The 27,050-nt window shown below is 43.5% G+C and overlaps 1 protein-coding gene and 1 long non-coding RNA gene across 5 annotated transcripts in view; one reads left to right on the top strand and one right to left on the bottom strand.

Annotated features, from left to right (window-relative positions):
- Positions 1 to 4,532, top strand: part of LOC129479616 (uncharacterized) — a 33,381-nt gene extending 28,849 nt beyond the window's left edge. Inside the window, exon 3 of the long non-coding RNA XR_008656735.2 lies at positions 4,288 to 4,532. This is a non-coding gene — a long non-coding RNA (uncharacterized lncRNA). The remainder of the gene's footprint in view (positions 1 to 4,287) is intronic.
- EXPH5 (exophilin 5) overlaps positions 1 to 27,050 on the bottom strand; it is an 89,033-nt gene that overhangs the window by 42,619 nt on the left and 19,364 nt on the right. Inside the window, exon 1 of one of the 4 annotated variants that reach the window (XM_055273015.2) lies at positions 21,168 to 21,536. The exons of the other annotated variants lie outside the window; for them this stretch is intronic. The gene's annotated coding sequence lies outside the window, so the exon portion shown is untranslated. Of the gene's footprint in view, positions 1 to 21,167; positions 21,537 to 27,050 lie in introns of those variants that run through there. 4 annotated transcript variants of the gene reach the window in all.

Genomic DNA, 27,050 nt, shown 5'->3' on the forward strand with positions numbered 1-27,050 from the left:
ATTTCAAGTATTCTAATTTTTCTAATGTTTTGGTGGTACTCTTTATAATTGTTAGTAATTATTTTTCTTTTTAAGAATCTTTATTTTTTTGTTTAATAAAATATGTTACATTTCTTTGATAACAGGAAGGTTTGAACCCTTCCCTTATGTTTTAGTAATTACACTTCGTGACTTGGCAATTGTGTGTTTTGTCAATTTTTATATCAGTGTCTCGGCTGCACGCGGTAGCTCACGCCTGTAATCCCAGCACTTTTGGAGGCCAAGGCAGGTGGATCACTTGAGATCAGGAGTTCAAGACCAGCCTGGCCAACATGGCGACACCCCATCTCTACTAAAAATACAAAATTAGCTGGGCTTGGTGGCGGGTGCCTGTAATCCCAGCTACTGAGAAGGCTGAGGCAGGAGAATCACTTAAACCCAGGAGGCGGAGGTTGCAGTGAGCCGAGATCGTGCCACTGCACTCCAGTCTGGGCGACAGAGTGACACTTTACCTTTAAAAAAAAAAAAAAAAAAATCAGTGTCTCAGAGTTCTTTATTGGAATAAGAAACGTTTAATTAAAAAACCAGCTCATTTTTCTTATGTATTTTAAATAAGAAACTTTTTGACTTTTTTTTTTCTTTTTTTCGTCATCATCTTATTGTGATGAGATTGACTTTCATTTTGATTAAATTTTGAATGTTGAGCTGTACAAACCTGACTCTGGCTAGGGCTGTTGGAAGTAAAACATAAATAATCCGTGGATATGTTTATGCTAGTATTTGTTTCCTGAAGATAGCGAGAAATGAAATTGAGACAGTAGTGGCACGCAGATACATGAAGGGGGCAAGATTTTGAAGAAATTCAAATATTTTTAAAGCAGAAATATTTTTAAGGATAACTCTGGGGATGGCTGTCAGGAAAGTGATGAACAGATACAGTTGTCAGCCAGAATATTCAAGGTTCAGGTAGTCGATAATGGCATCATGTTTACTATTACCAAGGAAGCAACACAGAAATAGTTTTGGCCTTTGATGTAAGGGTGACCCAGGAAGGGAAACGATGACATAAAAGTCTAAATTCAAACTCTCTGGGTACCTGTAATTCATCTTCTTAACCCTACACACCCAAGAGCCCTATGAAGTATAATTTGTACATTGACAATGGTTAACTGAGCTTCTGCTACTAAAAGGGGCACAACAATGATAAAATCAGTGGTCTAGATTCATTCATTTACTTAAAAAAAACTATCAAATATGCTCAATATTAGCAAGTAAGAAAAAATTCTAAACATAAAGTGGAAGTGTGGTGATAAAACTTGAGGACAGTACTTTCTATTTCCTCTAGCCTCAGTTTGACAAAGATAACATTTGTTTGTAAGCAGAATTCAACCAACTTCATAACCAGCCTGCACAACGCTCTTCCTCTTCCATGTGGGCTTGTTATATGTTCAGCGCCAATTGGGACGTACCATCCACTTTATGCCAATGAGAACCTCAGGGTTGAGAATGACATACATACAGGGAAATTACTAATACACAGCTTGCCTGCCTAATTAGTCCAGCTTGACTCAACATATCACAAGGGACTGTTGTCTACACTTCTAATTTGTTTTACCCTGAGGCTGATCAACTTGATTAAATTAAATCAGGTCTTTTCTTGCTAGGCCAGAGGCCCAGCCCTCTGCTCCAAGTCAAAATGTCCTTGCTTCATTCACATGAATCTGTCTGCGAAATGCTGCCTTGGATCTCACCCTAGCACCTCTGGAACACACCACTCCTCTTATGTTCCTATTCCTGAGTTAAACTTATTTTTCCTTTACTTGCAGCCTTGAGTTATGACACCCTTCCCCCTCCTCTTCTTTGACTTTCCCAACTTAGTCCTTGCTGACCTTTGCTTGTCATTTTTGTTTGACTTTATTCTGAGCAAGGCTTTGTGCCCATCTTTTCTCCAGGACAAATTAATTATGGACTAACCATTTAGAACGTGCTCAGTAAATGATAGCTCTCCATTTATCTCCCAGTCGTCGTTTGTAAGTAATTCTTTGGCCCCACTTATCTGCTCCTTGTTAATGATACCCTCCCTGGCCCATTCTTGAGTTACTATCAGATAGGAGACAGAGCCCAGGAGTAGTGTCAGGTTCTTGATGGGTGATCTTGGCCAAATATTTAACTTTCTTAGCTTTTCTTTCCCCACTTGTCAAAGAGGAATAAGTGATGGGTAGATTGTTTGCAAAGAATTCCTCCACAATTCCTATCATTCCTGGAGGTACACTCCTTGGCAATGTGACTTTTTGCCACTCTTAAGAGGCGGGGTCTTTTTTTTTTTTTTTTTGAGATGGAGTCTCTCTCTGTCAGCCAGGCTGGAGTGCAGTGGCGTGATCTCGGCTCACTGCAAGCTCCGCCTCCCAGGTTCACGCCATTCTCCTGCCTCAGCCTCCCGAGTAGCTGGGACTACAGGCACCCGCCACCTCGCCGGGCTAATTTTTGTATTTTTAGTAGAGATGGGGTTTCACCGTGTTATCCAGGATGGTCTCGATTTCCTGACCTCGTGATCCACCCGCCTCGGCCTCCCAAAGTGCTGAGATTACAGGCGTGAGCCACCGTGCCTGGCTGAGGCAGGGTCTCTTTTACCTCTTTCTTAGTGGTTGTCAGAAAAGTGGATGAACAGGTACAGTCAACAGCCAGAAAATTCAAGGTTCGGGTAGTCAGTGATGGCAATGTGTTTACTATTACCAAGGAAGCAAAACAGAAATTGTTCTGGCCTTTGGAGTAAGACTGACCCAGGACAACTGCTGTTAAAAGGCACCTCCTTTCACCTCCTTCTGGAATCTGGGCCAGACTTGCACTTGCTAAGACCAATAGAATATGGTGGAAGTGAAACTGAGACTTCTGAGTACAGGCCTCAATGGATCTTACAGCTTCTGCTCTCTTCCTCTTGGGACCTTGAGACTTCTGTATAAGGAAGTCTGGGTTAGTCTCCTTGAGGATGAGACCATACACAGAAATAGGCCCAGCAGAGAGCCATTGCCAACTACTCAACATGTGGGTGAAGGCATCTTAGACCATCCAGACCCGGCCAAGCTGCCATAGTGGTGCCCAATGAGTGATCCCCAGCAACCCACCCAGCTGAGTCCAACCCAAATGTCTAGCCCGCAGAATGGTAAGCTAATAAACAGAAGCAGTTTTAAGCCTTTAAATTTTGGGGTGAGACTGGGAGCAGGGGCTCACACCTGAAATCCCAGCACTTTGGGAGGCTGAGGCAGGCAGATCATTTGAGGCCAGGAGTTTGAGACCAGCCTAGCTAACATGGAGAAACTCTGTCTCTACTAAAAATATAAAAATTAGCTGGGCCTGGTGGTGCACGCTTGTAATCCCAGCTACTCGGGAGGCTGAGGCAGGAGAATCGCCTGAACCTGGGAGGCAGAGGTTGCAGTGAGCCAAGATTGTGCCACTGCACTCCAGCCTGGGCAACAGAGTGAGACTTCATCTCAAAAAAAATAAAAAAATAAATAAAAAATAAAAATAAAAATAAATTCTGGCATGGTTTGTTATGTACAAATTGAAAAAAACATGGATACAGATAAGGTTATCTTGAAGATACCTTCTAGTCTAAAATCTATGGTCAGAAAAGCCTCAACACTCCTCCATCACATCCAAATCATTGACAAATCTTACAAAGCTGAAAGAGGTCTCCAGATATAATCTGGCCAAACACCCTGTCTTCGGGTGAAATCATACCAATAAAAAATAATAACCGATGATATGAATTGAGCTCTTGCCATCTGCCGGACTTTGCAGTTCTTATTGCCAATCCTCACCCTAACACTGCTCCAGTATCGTCCTCATTTACAGAGAGGACATGGAAGTTCTGCTGGAGCTGCCATACTGAGACACGAACCCACACGCCTCTGAGTCTAAAACCCATGTTCTTCTAACTGTATATCTCATTGTCTATGGGTATTATTAACCCCACTAAGAAACAATGCAATTGATATAAACTTACAGTGATTTTTGCCAATTAAACAGGCAGTAATGAGAATTCAAATATGATTGAAGAGAGAGCAGTTATGCAAGTTTCGAAAACAAACAATTCCCTAAGCCAGGAATAGCTTCCCTTTTCTTGTCGGAAAAATCTCAAATGTTTCTCAGAATAGTTCCCTTTATCAGCTCCTCTTGCCAAGGGCATCCATTCCTCTTTTGGATGTTCTCACTTTTCTGTTTATCTCCTCTCTGACATCTCTGACATTTCTCCTTCACTTTTCTTACTCCCTTGCTTCTGTTACACATTGTTGTTTTTTTCTTTTACAGCTGATCTTCGCCGACCTGACCGTCTTGTTACACCTTGTTCTCCTTCTAGGCAGCTAAGCACCCCAATCTCTATCAACCCTCCACTCCAGCCTTTAAGGACATCTTGCCAAATAGTCCCTTGATCTCCTACAAGTTCAGCCATCAGCCAACCCCAGAATAAAGTTTCCAATTACATTGAATCCTATGAAAGTGACTTTGTCCCTTGATTTGCAGATCAAAGCAGTATTAAAGTTTTCCTCCCACACAGGAATCCAAACATAATTTTGTCATACAGCCCAGCAACCACGACACACAGAAAGGCACAAATGGAGAGGATGAGGCAGGAACTGTATCCCGAGTCAGAGCTTAAACGTCGGGCCAGTGTCATAATGGAAGATGGATCAGGATGTCCAAGCGAGAGCCTTTTCAAAACCCTGAAGCCCCAAGAGACTCACCATCTGGGGAAAGTGTGGCCTTTTGTTCTCTTACTTTAGAAAGGTGATACTTCCGCCGGGTGCAGTGGCTCACGCCTGTAATTCCAGCACTTTGGGAGGCCGAGGCGGGCGGATCACGGGGTCAGGAGATAGAGACCATCCTGGCTAACACGGTGAAACCCCGTCTCTACTAAAAATACAAAAAAATTAGCCGGGCGAGGTGGCGGGCGCCTGTAGTCCCAGCTACCCGGGAGGCTGAGGCAGGAGAATGGCGTGAACCCCGGGGGGCGGAGCCTGCAGTCAGCGGAGATCGCGCCACTGCACTCCAGCCTGGGTGAAAGAGCGAGACTCCTTCTCAAAAAGGTAACAGGTTTCTTATCGTTCACCCTCCCGGGAAAGCTTTAAAACAACTGTTGTGTGTTCCCAGTCAGAAAGAGGCAGAGTAAAGGAAGAGAAAGCCCTGTGGTTCAGTGGCTGCACCAGCAGCTTTATCATCCGGGGCCTGGTCTCTCTCCCTGTTGATCTTCTGGAAAGATTGTTATTTGAGAGCCTTTGTCCCTGACATCAGAGTCTGTTCTTTGGTTCAGCCCACGGCCAAGACTCAGGGAGGGGCAAGGATTAGAAAAAGCAAGCAAATATATTGAAAAATGTGTTCTTTTCCTAAGGGTAAAGTTAAATCATACACGGAAGTCTGAAGGAAGGGAAGCTCAGAGAAGGAAAAGTGGTAAACTTTATAAAGCAAGCAAGCAACAACAATAGTAACAGCAACAGCCCTTTAGGACTCAAAGAGAGGTAACAAAATAATGGCACCAGCTTTTAAGCCAAGCTGGATAATAAGGCCCACTTCAACTCCAAAAATGGCTGTGACAGAGACTGCCTACTCTAGTATAAAAGGCAATATTTTCTGTATTTAAAAAATTAACCATTGTATGGTAGCTCATGTCTGTAATCCCAGTGCTTTCGGGAGGCCAAGGTAGGAGGATTGCTTGAGCCCAGGAGTTTTGAGACCAGCAACGTACTGAGACTCCGTCTCTACAAAAAACCCCAAACAAACGAACAAAACTAGCTGGGCGTACTAGTGCGTGCCTGTAATCCCAGCTATTCAAGAGGCTGAGGTGGGAGAATCTGAGCTCAGGAGGTCAAGGCTGCAGGGAGCTGAGATCGTGCCACTGCACTCCAGCCTGGGTGAAAGGAAAGAAGAAAAAAAGGCCGGGTGCAGTGGCTCGTGCCTGTATTCCCAGCACTTTGAGAGGCCGAGGTGGGCGGATCACTTGAGGACAGGAGTTTGAAACCAGCCTGGCCAACATGGTGAAACCCCGTCTCTACAAAAAATACAAAAAAATTAGCTATGTGTAATGGCGGGTGCCTGTAATCCCAGCTACCTGGGGAGGCTGAGGCAGGAGAATCGCTTGAACTGGGGAGGCAAAGGTTGCAGTGAGCGGAGATCATGCCACCGCACTCCAGCTTGGGCAACAGAATGAGACTCTATCTAAAAAAAATAAAATAAAATAAATTGACCATTGCAACCTTTCTGGATGTTTCTTTTTACAGAACACAAACTCACAACAGAAGGAAAAGATAAGTTATCTAAGTAACAATAAGGATGTGTAATGGTTCAGATCACAGTGATTGGTCTCTCACCAACAGTCGCCCTTTACCAATAGGCACCCTCAAGAAGGTGCTGTAGAAAAGCCTAGCTGTCCACCCTGAGGTCAGACTTAGGGTTTAAGTGTCAGTCCCTCTTGTAGCTCATCAGAGCTCTTCTGTCTTCCTAGGTTTACATGATCCCTTTTTGAATTTATACCTTTCACCTGAGTCAACTCGGAAATCACCCACTGTCACTTCTGTATTTACCAAATTACATTGAATAACTTGTCATGTGCCTATTTGGTTGTGTCACCAGGCTGTCAGCTCCTTGAAGACAGGTGCTGTGTCTCATTTGTTTTGGTATCCCCAGGGCCTAGCATGGTCCCAGACTCATGGTCGATCAATATATATTTGCTCAATCTAGGGGATAATAAATGAGGTCTACCAACTTATTCTGCCATTATTGTGAAGCAGTTCAGTTGATATTTGACATAAGTGCAAGATGTGATCCTGTACACAAATTAAAATCATGTGTGTAAAAAGTAATTTTTCCATAGGAATAATACTGGAAAGCTAATCATAGCTAACAGTTACCAAGTGCTTGCCCTGGGCCAGGCACGTTACACATATTAACTAATTTAATCTTCATAAGAACCCTTATGAAGGTAGATAATATTATCCCTATTTTACCAATGAAGAAATTAAAATACTGAGAGGCTAAATTGAAATCAGACTTCCTGGGATGAATGTGGCCCCTGACCTTTTTTTTTTTTTTTTTTTTTTGAGACAGGGTCTTGCTCTGTTGCACAGGCTGAAGTGCAGTGGCGTGATTTCAGCTCACTGCAACCTCTGCCTCCTGGGTTCAAGTGATTCTCCTGCCTCAGCCTCCTGAGTAGCTGGGATTACAGGCATGCGCCACCACGCCCAGCTAATTTTTGTAGAGATGGTGTTTCGCCATGTTGGCCAGGCCAGTCTTGAACTCCTGTCCTCAAGTGATCCTCTTGCCTCAGCCTCCCAAAGTGCTGGGATTACAGATGTGAGCCACCATGCCCAGCCGCTCTGAACTTTATTAACTGGGTGTGATTTTAACCTCTCTGTGCCTCAGTTTGCACATTTGTAAGGTGGAGGTAAGAGTAATAATATCTCCTGGAGCTTTTGTGAGGATTACTAGAGTTAATGCATGGAATGCATGTGCCTGGAACAAATGAAACACTGTCATTGTGACCTGTGAAATGTGCAGGATGGGTGGTAAAGGTGGTGGAGGGATAATGGAGTTGGAGGGTGGGAATTATGTATCATTACTCCCAACAAAAAAGAGATCTGTGGTAATAAAGAGAATCATGGCCGGGCACAGTGGCTCAGGCCTGTAATCCCAGCACTTAAGGAGGCCAAGGTAGGTGAATCACTTGATGTCAGGAGTTTGAGACCAGCTTGGCCAACATGGTGAAACCCCGTATCTACTAAAGATACAGAAAAATTAGCCGGGTGTGGTGGCACCCTCCTGTAGTTCCAGGTACTTGGCTGGCTGAGGCAGGAGAATCACTTGAAGCCAAGAGGCAGAGGTTGCAGTGAGCCAAGATCGTGCCACTGCACTCCAGCCTTGGGTGACAGAGTGAGACCCTGTCTCCCCCTCCAAAAAAAGAGAGGGAATCATCCTCAGTTTTCCTTACCCTGTAAAGAAACTCAAAAGCATCAGCTATTTGGCAAAGGCCCAACAGATCCACTCCCAGATTTCTATGTCGTACTTAAATCAACAGCATGATCATGAGAAAACAAACTACAGGGCAGATGTTCACAAACACAGCTTAGATGGCAAGCTCAAGACAAGCGGAGTGCACTGGGCAAGGCTCACTGCCTGTCGTCACCCGGCTACCTCTCATACTGCACTGAATGCACTGGCTGATGCCATGGTTTAGGCCACACAATTGCAAGAATATTGCATGTTCTTTATTAAAATGTCTAAAAACACATACTATTCCAAATCTGAATAACGCATACTATTCCAGCATACATGAACAGCTTATACTTTTATTTATCTTAAACCTGGATTCTAGTCTAATTTCAGAAAATGACCATTTATTGATTCAACTAACATTTATTGAGCATTTACTATATATCATACACTGTTCTAGCAGCTTGGAATATATTAGTGTACAAAAGAGACAAAGATTCTCACCTTTCTGGAGCTTGCAGTCTAGCAAGTATCTCCATAGCCACCTCCCTGGCCCAAGCCACCACCATCTTTCACCTGGATGTCTGCTGGAGCCCTGATATGGTTTGGTTGTGTCCCCACCCAAAATCTCATCTTGAATTGTATTCTGAATTGTAATCCCCACGTGTTGGGGGGTGGGACCTCGTGGGAGGTGTGGTTTCCCTATGCTGTTCTTATGATAGTGAATGAGTTCTCAGGAGATCTTATGGTTTATAAGGGGTTTACCCCACTTCACTCGGCATTTCTCTCTCCTGCCGCCATGTGAAAAAGGATGTGTTTGCTTTCCCTTCCCACTATACTTGTAAGTTTCCTGAGGCCTCCCCAGCCATGCGTAACTGTGAGTCAATCAAATCTCTTTCCTTTATAAATTACCCAGTCTCAGGTATGCCTTCATAGCAGCGTGAGAACTGACTAACACAAGCCCCTATCTGTCTCCCTGCTTCACTCTGGCTCCCCTTCCATCCAGGCTCTATACAGGAGCAAGAGTGATGGACAAAGAACAAACTTCCAACAAAATGAGTTTTAAAGATCTAATTGGCATTTATTAGTGATTCATGAATTGAGTAGCATCTTGCCTGGCAGAACAATGGGTTTTTACAAGATAGCTTGAGCAGGAACAATAAAACAGCATAATACAAAAAAGTGGACTGATTAACATCAGGCTACTTCAGGTTACTTTCCTTGTAAGGATTAAAGCAGGGGAACCTTCCTTATCATGCGGGCGTTGGCTGGGCCCTTTGCGATTAGTTGTGAATCTGCTGTCTTTTTTTTGTTGTTGTTGTTTTTGGAAAAGTTGGACTACTTGGGGATTTGCCTGTTTTTGTTTTTTAAGTTTCAATTTGATCATGTGGCACTTAAAAGTGTTTCCACTTTGGTTTGATCTATTGGGACCTAGTACAGGAGAAGGTCAGTACAAAACAGTGGCATCCAATCAATTTTATTATTTGTTTTGTTTTGTTTTTGTTTGTTTGTTTGTTTTGAGATAGAGTGCTCTGTCACCTAGACTGGAATGCAGTGGTGCAATCTTAGCTCACTGCAACCTCTGCCTCCTAGGTTCAAGCGATTCTCCTGCCTCAGCCTCCCGAGTAGCTGGGATTACAGTAGGCATGCGCAACCATGCCCAGCTAGTTTTGTATTTTTAGTAGAGATGGGGTTTTGCCATGTTGGCCAGGCTGGTCTCGAACTTCTGGCCTCAAGTGATCTGCCTGCCTTGGCCTCCCAAAGTGCTGGGATTACAGGCTGAGCCATCAGGCCTGGCCCCCATCAATTTTATTGAACATGATTTTTTGTAAATGTAAGATATATCATGCCATCCCCTGCTTAAATCCCTCCAGAAGCTTCTCATTATGCTTAGAATACAATGTTAAACTCTGTGGTCTTCAAGGCTCACCTTCTGCCTTTTCTACCACTTTTAGTCACTCCTCTTTCCTCTCCACTCAGCATTTGGCTTGTTTCCCTCTTAACAGGCCAAGCTGGCTCCCACTAGGCTTCAGTCTTGTTCCCTCCATCTGAAGGGAGGGAGCTCTTCCCCATTTTGTCACATGGCTATGCCTTTGTGCCATTTAGGCCTTAACTAAAATGTCACATCTTTAGAGAGGCCCCCTCGGCCCTCCAAAATAGATTATTCCTTCTCCCATATTCAGTTGCTTTCTATCAAGTTACTTGGTTTACTTTACTTTTCTTTTTTGTTTGTTTGCTTGTTTTGAGATGGAGTCTTGCTCTGTCACCCAGGCTGGAGTGTTTCCAGAAAACAAGACGGACAATGTCCTCATGCTTGTAGATTATATTTTAATGGGGTACAAGAGATATAATCAATAAGAAAGTAAATAAGTGAAGAAATTTCAAAAGAAGATTAACAAGATTAAGAAAAGAAAAGTAAACCATGATCTCGGCTGATTGCAACCTCCGCCTCCTGGGTTCAGGGAATTCTTGTGTCTCAGCCTGCCTAGCATAGCTGGGATTCCAGGTGCCCGCCACCACGTCTGGCTAATTATTTTGTAATTTTAGTGGAGACGGGGTTTTGCCATGTTGGCCAGGCTGGTCTTGAACTCCTGACCTCAAGTGATTCGTTCTCCTCAGCCTCCCAAAGTGCTGGGATTACAGGCATGAGTCACTGTGCCTGGCCCTCGTTTACTTTTCTTAATCTTGTTAATCTTCTTTTGAAATTATCTTCTTCACTTACTTACTTTCTTATTGATTATATCTTTTGTACCCCATTAAAACATAATCTACAAGCATGAGGACCTTGCCTGTCTTGTTATCTGGAAAGATGTCTGACATAGGGTAGGGACTCAGTTAGCCCTTGGTGAACAAGTTAATGAATATGAGTTTGGGAAATTCTCTTTTCTCTGGACCTGCATTTCTTCACCCACAAAATTAGGGAGTTGAACTAGAGGCTATCAAGGATGCTTTCCCACTTTTTATTTTTTACTTTTTTTGAGACGGAGTCTCACTCTGTCACCCAGGCTGGGGTGCAGTGGCATAATCTCAGCTCACTGCAACCTCTGCCTCCCGGGCTCAAGCAATTCTCCTGCTTCGGCCTCCTGAGTAGCTGGGATTACAGGTGCCCACCACCATATTCAGCTATTTTTTGTATTTTTAATAGAGACAGGGTTTCACCATGTTGTCCATGCTGGTCTTGAACTCCTGACCTCAAGTGATCACCTTGCCTCAGACTCTCAGAGTGCTTGGATTATAGGTGTGAGTCACTGCGCCCAGCCCCCACTTTTTAAACTTTATTTTATTTTTTTAGAGACAGGGTCTCACTATGTTGCCCTGGCTAGCCTTGAACCTCCAAGCTCAAGCTATCCTCCTGCCTTAGCCTCCCAAGTAGCTGGGACTACAGGCACACGCCACTGTACCAGACTTCCCACTTTTTGTGATTCTAAGTACACTTTTGCTAAGGTTGCAAAGGGTATGCCCCACTATTTAAGAATGTGGTCAACAAGTTCATGTTTAGCTCAGATCTCATAGTTTCTAACTCTGTCTCCCTTGGGCCTCTGCCTTTCAGCCTGGGAAGTCCCAGTTTGGTATATTGTCCTCTTGTGTCTGCTGTCCTTTCTTTCACTTTCTTTGAACTTTCTGTTGCTCCTGTCTGGATCCATTACATGATTAAAATGAAACGGCTAGAAAAGGACACATGGTTCCAGATTCCAAATGACAATAACTTTATAGAAAATGAAGGCAATATTTGGTATCATTTCTAGTACCTTCATGCTGCTGCTGAAGGTGATGGGAACCTGCACACTGTAAACATATATAGTTTCCGGAGGCGGAAAGTTTTCACTGGGAAACACACTTTATGTGACAGCTATGATGCTGGGCGCTTCCACCTAGATTATTTCATTTAATTACCACAGGAATCCAGTGAAGTAGGTATTATACTCATTTTACAGTAAAAGGAGCTGAAATCATGAAAAGTGAAAACACTTGCCAGAGGTTGTGAAGTGGTGAGTGAAAGAATTAAGCTTCTACCTAGCTCAGACCTCCCTCACCCCACCAGCATGATGATAATTGTTGAGTAAGAACAGTTGTTTCCAGGAGCCTGATTTATTCAACCCATGCCTAGAATAAGCCTCCTCTGTTGAGTCTCTGTACTTTTTTTGCATGCTGGTTGTCTTATCACTGGATTGTCAGCTCCCCGAGTCAAGTGTCGATTTCCTGAACACACAGCAAGCAGGGAAAAATATTTGTTGAATAACCGAAAAAATGAATACAAGAGAATGAAAAACTAGTTTTAGCTTTTGCATCCCTCTTATTCCCCTTTATACAGATGCTCAGACATCTTCCACTGAAACTTGTAGGGCAAGGGTTAATGGCAAGTTGAGTGTCAGGATTCTAAAAGTGCAAGGAAGCTGCTCAGAGCTGCAGAATGGGGACATAGATGCCTCTTGCAAGTCTGGTATACTAGCACAGCTGCAAGGCAGGTTAGAACCATGAAGGTTTTCATCCATAGACAGAGTGTATGATCTCAACATCTTAAATTTGTTCATTATATTGTTCATGGCTTCTTTCCAAAGACAACTACACCCTAAATTCTGACCACATCCTTTGCACTGCTAGTTATGTAGAGTTAGGTAACAAGATAGAATGGTACATATGAATATGCATCTCTCCTTCATTTTCATTAATAAGAATGCAGAACATCTTTTTTTTCCTCATATTCAGGCAATTTAACTCTTATTCTTGGAATCTGTCTTGCCAGGAAGACAGAAACAGCAGCCTACGCTATTTCATAAAGTTAAAGGAAAGTGATGCTCCTATAGATTCCTTCTGTGTCTAAGCAAAAAGGTGACAAGATGACATTACTTTCACTTCTCATACTGTAATTAAAATCCACTATTATTGCATTCAACTTAATTCACCCTTTGTATCATGCAATTTTAAGGGTGCTGGGAAACCAACTCAAATCCAACATTCTGGACTTTGCTTTAACTTTAAGGAATCTAATGTGGCAATACGAAACTCTCACCATCCTCCTTCCCACCCTACCCACACACACTGGTCAAATACGCAAGCCAGACGAAAGAACGATAGATCTCAAATAGCTATTTAGTCTTTGTGTTAGGATGCAGAATGCTGAGGAAACGCCTGGAGGTTTTCTAAATGTCAGCACCATGAATCTACTGCTCTTGGTTCCCATCAGGGATAGTGGAGGTTCGGAGAGTCCATGACTCGCAAACCACATCTGCTTCAGGATTCACTCACTGGGTCAAAGGAAGCTTGTTGTTGACATCAGTTAAAGCTCATTGGTTTGGATTACAGTTTACTTATTTTCAAAGAGTTAACTTTTGAAATAACCCTTTTCCACATGGTTGTTGCCTTTTCCAATTCCTCTCTGGCAAACAAACCTGCCTTGCAAATATGAGTGTGGCATTTAAACCCTTTTTATCCATCTGCTGATAAACCAACTGACCTGACAAACCACTCCACCTCATCAGAAATTACTGAAGAATCACACGCCAAAGGGCTTTAACTTTGAACATTTCCTCTTGAATCCTTGCACTAAATGTTATCATTAGAATGATTATTCTGCCTGGGTGATTCAAAACACACATATTGTTTTCATATGGTATTATCTCATCCAGAAGACCTTGTTAAGTTTTGTCTGTAGATGTAGTCACACTTATTTACCAAAACATACTCCTGAGAACCACTCCTGGAATAATTCTAGAACAAAATCTGTACTTGGGGGTAAAATGAAATACTGCCAGCAGTACAAATGCATGTGTCTACTCCAAATTATGTAACTTATTTACGGAAGTTTGATTTTGTGTAAAAGATATTTTTCTGGTAATGTCATTGTTATACGTTCTTATTATTCACTATCATTTTAACTTTCAGATGCTAGTATCTAAATTCCTCTTTCTCAATCTCAGTAATAAAGTTTGTGATCATTCCCTATCATGTATTAAATAATTTATCATGAAATCTCAATGAGTCTTTGGAGAAAAGGCCTAAAAGAAGCTTTGTTACATGATATAAATGATAATATAACTAACATTGAAGGACATTATGTACTTTAAATAAATGTGTCTCAGTGCATCAAGAATAGGTACAAAATAATTGAACTCAGTCTGTAAACAATCAGCCTATTTCCCAAAAATGAAAAGACATGTCAATACAAAGAAGCAGTAGTGCCAGGTGTGCTTTATAGAAGGAAAGAACTGTTTATTTGGTATATGTTTATGGGTGTAGCCTATTATTTATTAATAATGGCCTTAGATTTTAAAAGACATCAACTATTTAGCTTTGAATCCCTTCGACGTTATTGGCATAGAAAAAGAAATCTGGATATCTGATTCCCTCCATCTTGTTTTGTTTTGTTTTGTTTTAAATCATTATGGCATCTCTATTCTCTTTGCCAACACCCAAAAATAGCACTTGATCAAGCCACAGAAGTAATGAATTAAGCATGGTGGTAGATCTGTCTGAAAGAAGTGGACCACTTTTCTAGCAAACAGGTATCCCAGGAAGTGTTGGGAGTCTGTCCTACTCACAGTAAAGTGGTCATGGGTAGTTCCTGTGCTTTGCCTCATGGGATCCAACATTTTTTGCATTCCTACCCTAATTACCCAAAAGCTAAACATGAGCAAGAATGCTGCCCAGCGAATTCTATTTGTTCTATTTTGGAGAGTGATTAACAACTTAATAACGTCTTTCCTCTTGGCATGTCTTAAAATCATAATGACAAGTAAGACAAACTAAAGTGACATGGCTGAGAGACACATAGTGAGAAGGTATTGAGCAGTACCATGAAGAGAAGCCATGAGGCACCAGAGTCTTGAACAGGAAGAAGCTATGGGGCAGAGAGGAAACTTGCGAGAAGAAAATCAGCCCTGGCAATGAGAGTAGGGAGAAGCAGAACAGAGAAGCCGGGCCACAAGCCTGTGGTTACCAGCCTGGTTGATTGATTGGCACCAGAATGCTGCAGTATTCTGATCAACATTCCGGTTCCTGAGGACTGGCCGTGCAGGGCTGAGGCCGTTTCCTGTGTTTCCTTACTTCTCCATTAGATCCTGACAATAAAGTGCCACTCATCCCTTGAGGAAACTGCTCTATGTTCCTTGTCACCTGAAAGAGCATAATGAAAACATCCAGCATGCAGAAATTTGTTCACAGAGGAATTCTCCAGCATTGATTGGGACAGGAAATTTCTTTTTTTTTTTCTTTTTTTTTTTTTTTTTTTGAGAAGGAGTCTCGCTCTTTCACCCAGGCTGGAGTGCAGTGGTGCGATCTCCGCTCACTGCAGGCTCCGCCCCCCGGGGTTCACGCCATTCTCCTGCCTCGGCCTCTCGCGTAGCTGGGACTACAGGCGCCCGCCACCTCACCTGGCTAATTTTTTGTATTTTTAATAGAGACGGGTTTCACCGTGTTAGCCAGGGTGGTCTCGATCTCCTGACCTCGTGATCCGCCCGCCTCGGCCTCCCAAAGTGCTGGGAGTACAGGCGTGAGCCACCGCGTCCGGCCTAGGAAATTTCAAATGTCAATAAAACTGACTTTGCTTTGCCATTATACAATTTTTTCTGTGTTGATTTTTTTTTTTTGTAATTATGAAAGTAAAATTACATCAGGCTGGGCTAGGTGGCTCATGCCTGTAATCGCATTACTTTGGGAGGTCGAAGTGGTGGATCACTTGAGGTCAGGAGTTTGAGACCAGCCTAGCCAACATGGAGAAACCCGTTCTCTACTAAAAAAAAAAAAAAAAAAAAAAAATACAAAAATTAGCTGGGTATGGTGGTGTATACCTGTAGTCCCAGCTACTAGAGAGGCTGAGGTGGGAGAATTGCTTGAATCTGGGACGGAGAGGTTGCAGTGAGCTGAGATCTCACTACTGCACTCCAGCCTTGGCGGCAGAGCAAGACGCTGTTTCAAAAAAAGAAAGAAAGAAAGTAAAATTACATTCAATGCAAAAGACTTGGAAATTAAAGAAAAAACTTGAAGAGGCCGGGCATGGTGGCTCAGGCCTGTAATCCCAACACTTTGGGAGGCCGAGGCAGGAGGATCAAGTGAGCCCAGGAGTTCAAGGCCAGCCTGGGCAACATGGCGAGATCCTGTCTCCATTAAAACAAACAAACAAACAAACAAAAACTTGAATAAAAGAAATCACTCATAACTCCCACAGTCAGAGATACTGCTGTGTGTGTACATATGTTCATCCATGTGTTTTAAAGCAGTAGTAACAGGACTAGGACTCTGTCTCAGTTTTAGCTAAAGCATGAAAGCAAGAGGTTCAAGACATCTAAGGGAGTTGTGAGAAGACCAATCAGGAGAACTTGCTTTGTGGGATTTTTAAAAACAAACAAAACCCAAGTCTCTCTAGTTAGGGTTTTAAGTCCCCTTACATGCATTGACTTGGAAGAGTGAAGACAGAGGGAGGATTTGTGAGGAGGCTTTCTCTAGAGCCAGGGAGCTTAACTGGTACGACTGGAAGAGCTTAATCTTGTCCCTTGTGGTTTGGAGGAAAGGTAGACTGGTATCTGCCTCCTGCCTGAGAAGTCTGAGTTGGAGAAACTGGGGCCTGCCAGTTGCTTTGACTGCAGAATGAAGTGCATAGCTCAGCTGTCAATCAGTCCTCATCAGGGTTTCTCAGGCAACCACGGTATGAGTGTGTCCCCTGGAGAAGATGTGGGCCCCAGGAGAGGCTGAGGAGGCATGGGGTTCTCTTAGTTCATGTCTGCTAGAGTCGGCTCCAGGGGTGAAGAAACCTGAGTAGAAAGAGGTTGTGGGTGAATCCCTGGATTCCTAGCACAGAGCAGGGGAGAGCACATCATCTGCATGGAAAGAGCTGCTGGGGAACAGTGCCGGGCCACGGGCCATCTCAGCAAACCCCGGACGAGCACGCAAGAGAAGAGGCAGATTTAAACATCTGCCCTACCCAGAGAGTGTGATGTCACCTCACAACCATTCTAGTCAAGCAACAGCTTTTCTGCATGTTGTTTCTTCCATCCAAACTTAAACCTGCCTCCCAGCCACCCTCTGGTTCAACCCTGGAACAGTAAAAAATCACCATTGAAAGGGTGGAGAGGCAGAGGCTGATGGGGAAAGGGAAAAGGATCGAATCCTTTCACTGTCCTAGGCATTGCTCTGCAGCAAGCGGTGGCTGTGTGAGAGGCTGCTCCTCTGAATAAAGCTGGGATGAATCTAGGCCCATACGTTCTAATTATCATCGAATTGAGACTGTGTTTGTGTCTTAAAGTGACCAGAAAAGTCAAGGGACTGCCTTTGTTTGCATCCAGTGGCATTTAAAGGGATAGTAGGAGACGGCTGCACATGGTGGCTCACACCTGTAATCCTAGAACTTTGGGAGGCTGAGGTGGACGGATCACTTGAGGTCAGGAGTTCGAGATCAGCCTGGCCAACATGGTGAAACCCTGTCCCTACTAAAAATACAAAAAAAAATTAGCTGGGCATAGTGGTGGGCATCTGTAACCCCAGCTACTCAGGAGGCTGAGGCAGGAGAATTGCTTGAACCCAGGAGGCAGAGGTTACAGTGAGCTGACATCACACCATTACACTCCAGCCTGGGTGACAGAACAAGACTGTCTAAAAAAATAAAAAAGAAATAAAGGGATAGTAAGAGACACAACTAAAGATGTTTTCTTGTTATATTCCGTGATTCCTACTTGCTCCACATGTCAGTTATGTATGCCTGCATTTTCAAAAAATGCTCTTACCCTATGCATGCTGTTGTGTAGTCTATGTTTCCCACTTAGCATTACATTAAGAATGCTGTGCTATGTCAGTATTCTACCACTGCATCTCTGTACTGTAACATATGATCCTACTCCCCTCTCGTTGGAGTTATTTCTAATTTTTTAGAGTCATAATGTTGAAAAAACCCAGTTCAAAACTAGCATTATGCCCATCTCTGATTTTCCTTAGAATTAATTTCCTTTATGTGGAATTGCCAGGCCAAATGATGAACATGTTTTAATGACTTATGAACTATATCACACCAAATTACTCTGGAGAAAGGTTGTATCAAATTTTGCCTTGTGTGACAGTCCATTTCCCCAAGTCCTTGCCAATATTAGTTATGTCCCTTCTTTTTGATCTTTGCTAATCTGATAAGCCAAAAAAAGTTTTCTTTTTTTGTATTTCTTTGATTACTAGAGAGGTTGAACATTATTTATTATGTTTATTGGATATGTGTAGCTTTTTTTTTTTTTTTTTTTTTGATGGAGTCTCACTGTGTCTCACCCAGGCTGGCAGGCTGGAGTGCAGTTGTGAGATCTCGGCTCACTGCAACCTCCGCCTCCCGGGTTGAAGCTATTCTCCTGCCTCGGCCTCCCGAGCAGCTGGGATCACAGGCACCCACCACCATGCCTGGCTAATTTTTGTATTTTTAGTAGAGATGGGGTTTCACCATGTTGGACAGGCTGGTGTCAAACTCCTGACCTCAGGTAATCTGCCCGCCTCCGCCTCCCAAAGTGCCGTGATTGCAAGCCTGAGCCACCATGCCTGGCCTGTAGTTTTTGATAATTTATCTGCTCAACACCTTTGCTGATTATTTTAGCCCAGGTACCATTTAAAATATTGGTTCTATGAAATTCAAGGTAAAGAGCCAAGCAAATGGCAAAATTGGCAACTCTTGGCATTTGCTTCCGAGCGTAATTCACAGGCCAGTCTATTTCACACTAACTGGGAACTCAGATTGGCCACTACAGCACACCACACATCAGTGCTGAATGTTGTCTTCAACACACCTAAGCTTCTTGGTTGTTTGCTTCCTATTGCTCTTGCCTTTCTTCAAGTTGCATGATCACTACAAAGAGAAGAATAATGTGGCTGAACCACACAGACATTAGTGTCATAGACACTCTCTGTCACTCTCTTCATCTTTTCCCAGCCAATTGCCCTGGGCTGGCATGGTAGCATAAAATCACGGTCCGAGCTTACGTGAGGGTGCTGGGCCTGGATGGTGTGGATAATCAGGTGAGGGGTTCTAATTCCTTTATTATTTGGGCTGATCAAATAACATCTATGTGTCTCATCTTCCTCATCTGTAAAGCTCAGTTCTTTATCACCAGCCCCATGCTTACCTATCTGGACTTGTTTCCCATGACTCTGTCATTTAAACCCTGGGTGCCAACCATTCCAAGCACTTTGCCATGCTCTCTAGGCAATTTTCCAAGCTTCTCTTTTGTTTACAATGCCCTTTCTACATGCTCTTTGTCACACGATCTAACTTGTGCTAACACTTAGCTAAAGGGTTGAAAAAGGCCTTTTTGAGTGAGGAAAAAAAATCCAGTTCAACCATAATGAGCAATTAAATGTGTAAGGATGATATGAAGACACTAGGAAATTCAGGATCTATTGGCGGAAAAAGATATGTGCAAAGTAGCTATGATATAACACAGGACATGGTTGATAATATTAATAGAAAATCAAGATTCTTGCTTTAGCATTATGAAGAAGGGTAAGATTAATTTTAGCTAAAGGCTAGGAAAGCATTCATGAAGACAGGCCTGAAAAGACGATCAGAACTAGACTTGCTGGGAAATAAACTCCACTAAGGCTGGGTCTGAATCTATTATTGTTCATCACGAGTGATACTCATTCCCCAGTGAATGAGTGGATAATATGGAAAGTAGGTAAGGTGTGCATGGAGGAGGGTGGGGGAGGGGAATAAATGGGTGAAGGCTTTCATCGGCAGACTTTCCTTCTGAGTGAAGGAAGCTTTGTTTTTGTTTTGTTTGTTTTAAGTGGTTACAAAGTTTTTATTTGCTGGCCTTGCATCAAGAGAAACTGAACAAGTGATGAGGTTGATTATTATCTATTAATAGTTTTATTACAGTCTTGTGTCACTGGGTTATAAATAAGAATTCCAGGCTGAGCAAGGTGGCTCATGCCTATAATTCTAGCACTTTGGGAGGCCAAGGTGGGAGGATTGCCTGAGTCTAGGAGTTCAAGAATAGCCTGGGCAACATGGCAAAACCCCATCTCTAAAATAAATAAGTAAATAAATAATCCTAGCCACTCTAAAATTCTCTCATTTTCCTTGATAGATGCATAGAACAAGACTCAATACTAGGATCATGCAAATCTTCTGGAGGCTTCCTATGCTCTCATGTAAAGAATGAGACTTGGAGGGGAAACTAAAGATTTCCTTTTGTGGTATTTTACCAGTCACTCAACACAGATAGCACCAACACACTGCGTGATCACTCCCTGATGCAACCTATTCAGCTGAGAGCCAGAGCTAGGGAGAAAGGGGCCACAAAACCCTTTAACACAGATTTAACTTCTATTTTTATCAGAAATGATTTCATGCCTCTCTTCTATTTAACATTTACAGAATTCTAAAACAAAAACAGTTAACTTAAGTCTCAATCTCTACGTGCAAGGTTGTTAAAAATTAGTGAACATTTAGTAGAAGTTACTGATGGTGAACAGATTGCTAAGGAGGGGAAGAGAAGGAAGTCAAGTGGGACGAAATCTGACAAGCCAGAGGTTATCCACAATAAACAAACACCAGCCTTCTTTAGGACTTTAGTTTCCAATATTGATATGAACAGTCTTTCTGAATTGAAGATTTACGTATTCCAACTCCTGATTATAGCACAATAAATGTGTTATGTAGAATTGGTTTAATGGAAGCATTAAGCCATAATTGGGAGTCATTCTCCTTTACCTACCTCCCACTTATCCACCTGCCACTTCAACGCCAGCCTCTATGAAGTTTTGCCTAATAATTTTAGCTCCTATCCATCTTTCTCTTCTCCAAAACCCTACCTCACTGCTGTCCATGCCACCCCTTAAGTACTTAGCCATGCACAGCCTTATATTGTTGTTTGAATTCTCATGTCCTGTCCTCCCAAACAGATTATACATTTCTTGGGTCCCATACTTTGCATTTACCATAGCAGATTTCATAGCCCATACAGATATTAGGCCTTCAAAATATTCATCAAGTATTTCTCCAATAAAAATGAAAACATCACAAATCTTGATCCCCCAAATGTTAAATGGGACTTAATTAAACTAACATCATGATAAACTGGAAACAGGCATCTCTTTCCTTTACCCTTGTGCCTGCTGAAGATATTATTCTCAGCCTCGCTGTTTTAAACTCAGGGGTGTGTGTTCAACATATTTAAGCAAATTCTGGAACACCAAAGCCAAGCAGTCTCCCAGGGGCTTCATCCTGGCGCACAGCAGCTTACCTGGTGGGTGTTGGGTAGCACACAGTAGAATGGTGGCTTTGTCTCTCTTGAGTGACTCTGGACGAGCTTCAAAACCAAAATCCACAGTGCCCTATCCTGGTAGGCAGAATACACTGAAGACAGGGGGTTTCCGACTAGCTGAAGACAAAACACCCTTCTGCTGACCCCATATCAAAGGGGAGGGTGCCGGTGAAAGCCAGCTTTTTACTGCTTCAGGGAGGAGAAGCAGTTACTGAAATAAAGTGTCTTACTTTTTTTGGGAGTGGGGGAGGGTGTCTCAATAATCAGTTGGCCTTAATTATTTTTGCTTAGAATAGGAGAGATAAAGCTCCTGACTGAAGTCCAAAGCTGCAGGGGAGGAAATGACCGGGCGCGTGGCTTCCTCTGGCTCGCTGGGCACCTGCTGCCTGGCAGGCTGCTCACCATAGCTGGCCGGCGTGCTGGTTCCTAAGAACCAATCAGTTCCCTCCTCTACTGTCAGGTGGCTGCTCTCAGCTTCTCTCCCAGAAGTCCTTCACCAGGCCATCTGGAGCCGAGGAACAAGTTCCAAGCTCCCTTGGCCGGAATTCTGCTTTGAAATCTGTCCACAACTCCCCCCAACACCCAGTCTTGGTCACAGGCCTAAAATTTGACCTCAATCGCTGAGAAATAATGTACAACAAGAGATATGCCTTTAAATATTTCAAAGTTGATGGAAGAATTGATGTCCTTTAGTATTCAGATATATTACCTTAGCCTGGAATCACAAAGTATAGAGTCCACTTGGACCCACTCGTTTCACCAGTAGGTCAAATGCCATAAACTCATCAAAGTCAGAAACCTGAGTTCATATGAACTCTCCTTTCTCCTTCCTCCTGCGGCCAGTCAGCCACCAAGCCCTGCTAATTCGACTTTCCAAATATTTATTAAATCACTTGCCTTCTCTTCGGCCCTAATTGAGGCCCCTAAACACAATTCTTCCCTAATCCAGGCTTTACTCGCCACCCATAGCCATCCACCTAATTTGACCTTGTCATTCAGTGACTCTAAACGTTTCAGTGGCTCCTCCTCCCCTCCAGTTTTGTCAAGCTCAGGGGCCTCGGCTTGGCACACAGGTCCACGTCCCACCCTGCCACCCCTAGCTCACTCTTTTGCTTGTGGCTTCCTCTCACGTTGCACTCTGGTGACATTCACTACTGATGGTGTCTGCATCTCCCTGTAGTCTTTCACATCTTTGTGGCTTGCCTAATGTTCACTCCACTTGCTGTTCACTTCACCTTTATTCACCTGTCACCTCCTTCAAGACTCAGTTCAGGCATCACCTCCTCCAGCAAGTCTTCTCTGAGACTTCCCATGAGGTTAAATGACCTCTGCGGCCCTCTGTGTGACTATCTTACCATTCATCACGTCATAGTGAATGTACTGTTTTTGTTTATTTATTATTACTTTCTTATTTTTTGGAGACAGAGCCTCTCTCTGTCACCCAAGCTGGAGTGCAATGGTGTGATCTCAGCTCACCGCAACCTCTGCCTCCTGGGTTCAAGCGATTTTCCTGCTTCAGCCTCCTGAGTAGCTGGGATTGCAGGCGCATGCCACAATACCTGGCTAATTTTTGTAGTTTGAGTAGAGACAGGGGTTTCACCATGTTGGCCAGGCTGGTCTCGAACTCCTGACCTCGTGATACGCCCTCTTCGGCCTCCCAAAATGCTGGGATTATAGGCGTGAGCCACTGCTCCTGGTCTGAATGTTCTGTTTTTAAACCCACCTCCTTCACGGCATTGAAAGGTTACAGAGAACATTTATATATCTCCGGTACCAGGTTCACAGTAGGATCTCAAATATATCTGCTAAATAAGTGAGTGCTGTTGAGCAGAAGTGTTATTGAATCATGAAATGGAAAAAAAAATCTATGGGGCTCTCACTTTACAGAGGAGCACGGAGGTCCCTAGACCTCTGACTCCTGATGCTGTGAGGCACTGGCAGGAGGGTCTTGGGACAGTGACAGGTTCCAAAGACAACTGCCTCAATGCTGCAAATGGAGGAGCTTATCATACCTGGCAGCTCCAAGAAAAAGGTAAAATTGCAGTGCTATTCCCAATGCTTAATGTTGATGGTTGACCTACAATCAAAAACTCCAGATGACTGTCTACCTTCCAGAAAGGAAAGCAGATCTGAGCCAAGAGAGTAACCAGGGCCTGGTCTGCCTCCTGAAACGGCCCAGGCTCCTGGAGGTGTGGAATATTCCAGCTTTAGGAGACTGCCACTTGTGAGTGTCTGCAGCACCTCAGAGATGCAGTTCAGGTAAGCTGAGAACAGAATAGCATTTTTTATTTTTATTTTTATTTTTTTGAGATGGAGTCTCATTCTGTCTCCCAGGCTGGAGTGCAGTGGTGCAATCTTGGCTCACTGCAACCTCCGCCTCCTGGGTTCAAGCAGTTCTCCTGCCTCAGCCTCCCAAGTAGCTGAGATCACAGGCACATGCCACCATGCCCAGCTAGGTTTTGTATTTTTAGTAGAGATGGGGTTTCATTATGCTGGCCAGGCTGGTCTCAAACTCCTGACCTTAAGTGATTTTCCTGCCTCAGCCTCCTAAAGTGCTGGGATTACAGGTGTGAGCCACTGTGCCCAGCTTATTTTTAAGAGATAAGATCTCACTCTGTTGCTCAGGCTGCAGTGCAGTGGCGTGGTCAGCTCACTGCAATTTCAAACTCCTGTGCTCAAGCGATTCTGCCACCTCAGCCTCTCAAACAGCTGGGGCTACAGGCATGTGCCACCATGCCCGGCTAATTTTTAAATTATTCTGCAGAGATGGGGTCTCACTACGTTGTTCAGGCTGGTCTTGAACTCCTGGCTTCAAGTGATCCTCCTACCTTGACCTCCCAAAGTGTTGGGATTACTGGCATGAGCCATTAAAAAGTATTATCACTTTAATGATAAAACTATCGTTGTTGTTTTGGAGAACTGTTTGGAAATTGTGGCATTTACAATATTTGTGAGGTGGGTTTTAGACACGTGCAAGTTGTTTTTAAGAAAAAATTTACATTTATGTATTGTTTTGTGACTGTGAACTCTCCTTAAGGCTCTGGAAGGCCCAGGACAAGGTGTTATAAGTTGACACATGGGGGAAATGAAAGGAAGGCTAAGAAGAAGCTGGAGGCTGAGCTCAGTGGAACTGGGAGTACAAAGAGCTGGGTAGAGCTGTCTGAGGGTGAGGCCTGGTGTGGCTTTGAAGGTGGAGACAGCTACCCTGGAGGGAGCGTGTTACTCATAAACCTTTTAAAGACTTGCCTGGATGGCAGAGGCAAAGCAATTACACAACCGTGGATAGACATGACCTAATTTATTGGCCTTTCCAGTTACCTACTGTGGAGCCAGTGCTATACCACAACCTACAACTAAGAATGAATTTTGGTGGGGTGAGGAGGGGGGTTGCTGAGAATAAGGGAGAAACTGATGTCCTTAAGGAGGAAGAGGCACTGGGAAACAGATCAGAGAGTGCAGAGAGGGGGACAGACCCTCCCTGATGTACTCCCCATGGAGAAGGCCATTGTCAGAATTCCCCTTGCTTTTTCTACTCTGAGGAGTGAAGAGCTTTTTTTACTCTGAGGTGTGAAGCCCTTAATACCACTCCTTAGAGGGCAACTTTGAGCAAACAGAGCTCTCACTTGGCCCCTGGTAATGCTGAAGGGGAGCTCCCAAGGGCAAGCTCTAGTGCAAATGTAGTAATTCAGCCAGCAACTGAGCCCTCCCCTCAAATATGTACAATCCCAAAAGTCATTTTCAGATACCTTTTTGACATCTGAAGAAGGGAGCCACACGTAAAATACATGACTGCAATGTTTAAAATAGGCATTGAACAGGCCGGGCGCAGTGGCTCACGCTTGTAATCCCAGCACTTTGGGAGGCCGAGGCGGGCAGATCACGAGGTCAGGAGATCGAGACCATGGTGAAACCCCGTCTCTACTAAAAATACAAAAAATTAGCTGGGCGTGGTGGCGGGCGCCTGTAGTCCCAGCTACTCGAAGAGGCTGAGGCAGGAGAATGGCGTGAACCCGGGATGCGGAGCTTGCAGTGAGCCTAGCGCCACTGCACTCCAGCCTGGGCAACAGAGCGAGACTCCGTCTCCAAAAAAAAAGGCATTGAACATAACTGCTCAAGTTGAGCCAATGTGAGCAACTACAGTGGGGTTCAAAGAAGCCAGTTCACAAGGCCAGGATCTAACCAGCTTGTGGGCACGACAGCATTTGTGTTTATGCATAACCTACACCAAGTGCGCAGTGAAACAAAACCAAAACAACGAAAAGTAAAAAGTGATTCTTTACAGTTGCCTGACTAAATAGCTCCAGGGGCAGAAGAACCCTTTGATCCTGCCAACCAGTTTTAAAGTAGCAAAGTATTTCACACTATTACTCACTGTCCCCTGATTGGTTTCTCTGCTTCTTTTTATCTCTGTGGAACCAATTTACTGCACTACTTTCTCTTTTCCTAGTTGGACCCTGACTGATGTGCAGACAATGATCTCCTAAGGATCCTTACCAGCCCCCCTGTGAGTGGAAACATTAAATTCACAACATGTGAGGTTCTTATTTTGCTTGCTTTCTTGTCTAGCAATTTTTATTTTTAGTTTTGTTTATTGATTTATTTATTTTGAGACAGAGTTTTGCTCTTGTTGCCGAGGCTGCAGTGCAATGGCATGATCTCAGCTCACTGCAACCTTTGCCTCCCAGGTTCAAGCGATTCTCCTGCCTCACCCTCCCGAATAGCTGGGGTTACAGGCACCTGCCACCATGCCCAGCTAATTTTTGTATTTTTAGTAGAGATGGGGTTTCACCATGTTGGTCAGGCTGGTCTTGAACTCCTGACCTTAGCCGATCCACTCGCCTCGGCCTTCCAAAGTACTGGGATGACAGGCATGAGCCACCGCACCCAGGCCCTTGTCTAGTAATTCTGTTAGTCATTTACCTTTGTGATTAAGTAATTTTTGAAGTAAATTAATTTTGTTATAAGTTAAAAAACGGGCTGCTCGTGTCTGTAGTCCTAGCAGTCTGGGAGGACGAGGCAGGAGGATTGCTTGAGCCCAGGAGTTTGAGACCAGTCTGAACAATATAGAGAGAACTTGTCTCAAAAAAATTTTGAAAAATATAAGAAGAGAGAGAGAGAGAAAGAAAGAAAGGAAGGAAGGAAAGGGAGAAAGAAGGAAGGAAGGAAGGAAAGAAAGAAAGAGAAAGAAAGAAAGAAGAAAGAAAGGAAAGAAAGAGAGAAAGAAAGACAGAAAGAAAAGAAAGAAAGAAAGAAAGAAAGAAAGAAAGAAAGAAAGAAAGAAAGAAAGAAAGAAAGAAAGAAAGGAAGGGAGTATACCACCCTACCAGGGTACTGATTTGACCAGCAAAACAACCAGGTCTAAATGACAATCAGGCCACTTGATGGAGACCTCATGATGAATGGTCTACCCTTGGTTGGGTTTGCCACCTGACATAGAAAATGGGAAGAGGAAAAAAACTGAAACACAATTAATGAACTACGTACGTGGTATAGATATAACAACAATCACACTTCTCTGTACGAAAGCTGTGTTTTCCCCTGTGATTTCCTTCTGAGATTTTATACAAGCCGGTGCGATAGCATTTCGGCTCATCAACTCTTTGTGGTTATTTGGTTGCTCCAGTCTTTTCCCTAAAGGGAATTATCTAGGGCCTCAGAAGGAGATGGAAATCAATGGTACTATGACAATTTGCCAACTATCTGAAAAAAATGAATTTATATAATCCTACCTTATAGACAAAATATATGTCAGGTGAATTAAAAAGTTACATTAAAAAATTAAGACTGGAAGTGAATATTACTCTAATCTCTAGATGAGAAGAGTATTCTCATCTTAAAAACAAAAGGTGAGGCAGGAGGATC

The sequence above is a fragment of the Symphalangus syndactylus genome, chromosome 3, assembly GCF_028878055.3.
Source record: "Symphalangus syndactylus isolate Jambi chromosome 3, NHGRI_mSymSyn1-v2.1_pri, whole genome shotgun sequence".
Taxonomy (NCBI): domain Eukaryota; kingdom Metazoa; phylum Chordata; class Mammalia; order Primates; family Hylobatidae; genus Symphalangus; species Symphalangus syndactylus.